This window comes from Pristiophorus japonicus (genome assembly GCF_044704955.1).
Source record: "Pristiophorus japonicus isolate sPriJap1 chromosome 24 unlocalized genomic scaffold, sPriJap1.hap1 SUPER_24_unloc_2, whole genome shotgun sequence".
Taxonomy (NCBI): Eukaryota; Metazoa; Chordata; class Chondrichthyes; family Pristiophoridae; genus Pristiophorus; species Pristiophorus japonicus.
This window is the reverse complement of record NW_027250649.1, coordinates 373,227-374,900: the sequence shown is the minus strand read 5'-3', so window position 1 is coordinate 374,900 and position 1,674 is coordinate 373,227. Positions and strand designations below refer to the sequence as shown.

Below are 1,674 nucleotides of genomic sequence, written 5' to 3'. Positions count from 1 at the left end.
CACTTCAAATAAAGCGTCCAACTGAGACAACCTTTAAGTTAGCTCAAAACTCAATGCTTTTTCTGTTTCTAATCGCCCGGAAGGAGCTGTTCGTTCACAGAGCAGGAGCAGGTGGAACTTTAAAAAAAAAAAAAAAAATTGTTATCCAATTTCGTTCCAGATCAACTCTAACGCCAAAGATCACTTTGCGCCAATGTGTTTGATCTTAGGCCAAAAGGCCGAGAGGCGAAGTTGCACCGTTCCTGGAAATATTGCAATACCAGGTCGGTGCATGGAGTGGACGGGGCATGCACCTGATCCAGCTCCCTGTCCAAAAATCAATTCAATATCATGTCCCCATAGGGGATATTAAACTGATAAGAACAGATACAGCACTTGATCTTAGCCTAAAGGCCGAGAGCAGGAGCGGGTGGAACTGCGAAGGTTCTCGGCAGCCGAGGGAAGGGTAGCAGCTCCCTGAGCGGCGATTATTGCTCCAAATATCTTTCACAGTCCCCTGTTGGGTGGTGCTGGCTGCAGTACAAGGGATTATCAGCTTAATGGAGACAGGGAACAAAGCACATATTGGATGTTTATATGGCTACTAAGCTGTAGTGAGCTATGTACTGTTAGAGCGGTCTGGGTATCAGCCTCGCCCTCCCTCAGTATACGGAACAAAGTTGTGCTCCTGACATCCACACACCAGCAGCCGGAACAGTGCCTCAGCAGCCGCGCGCACTGGGAGAATTCCCTGCGATATTCACTGACTTCTCCCAGTGCATCAACGTCTGCAATGCAAAAATTCTCAGAATCTGTTGTACAATCATTAGCAGTAACGTTGTTAAAAGCTGTTAGGCAACAGGGTATATTGACTTACCGGGAACAGCGAATGCTGCGAGGAAAGGATAATAAATGTTCCGAAACAGCAGAATTGTTGGCAGTGTCATTTTTGGAAGAATATCTGAGTGCTGTCCTGCTTCACGATTCTGACTGTAGTTCCTATGAGATCCGTTAACGCTCGCCCTTTATAGGACAATCGGTGCCCCTGTGAGAAAACAAGTTTATACAATAATTGGCGTTCTTTCCAGTCACTGAGCAAACAAGACTAGATTTTCCACTGCAATGCAGCTGAATACTTCTGGGGAAATTGTACAACTCCGTAAGTGAAACTCCGTCCATTAAATCAATGAACCCAGAGGGAACTTACCCTCAAGGGAAGATCTCTCCCGGTTTCTGCATTAGGTTCTTGCAGCCTCATATTACTTCAGTGAAAGTTGTACATAATTAACATTGCGCTGTATTGTGATTATGAATGGGCTTTAACATTGCTGCTGTGCGCCTATACTCACATTACTGGAGATCACGCTACTCTAAAATTACTGGTCGTGGTTCTAACATTACTGGTGGTGACCCGACACTAACATTACTGGTGGTGACCCTACACTAACATTACCGGTGGTGACCATACTGTAACATCACTAGAGGTGACCATACTGTAACATTACTGGTGGTGATCATACTGTAATATTACTGGTGGTGAACAAACACTAACATTAATGGTGGTGACCCTACACTTACATTATTGGTGGTGACCATACTGTAACATCACTAGTGGTGACCATACTGTAACATTACTGGTGGTGATCATACTGTAATATTACTGGTGGTGACCCTACACTAACATTACCGGTGGTG

At 44.9% G+C, this 1,674-nt stretch overlaps 1 pseudogene; it reads right to left on the bottom strand.

Annotated features, from left to right (window-relative positions):
• Nucleotides 1–226: 226 nt before the first annotated feature.
• LOC139241233 (U2 spliceosomal RNA) lies at nucleotides 227–406 on the bottom strand (annotated as a pseudogene).
• Nucleotides 407–1,674: the final 1,268 nt, after the last annotated feature.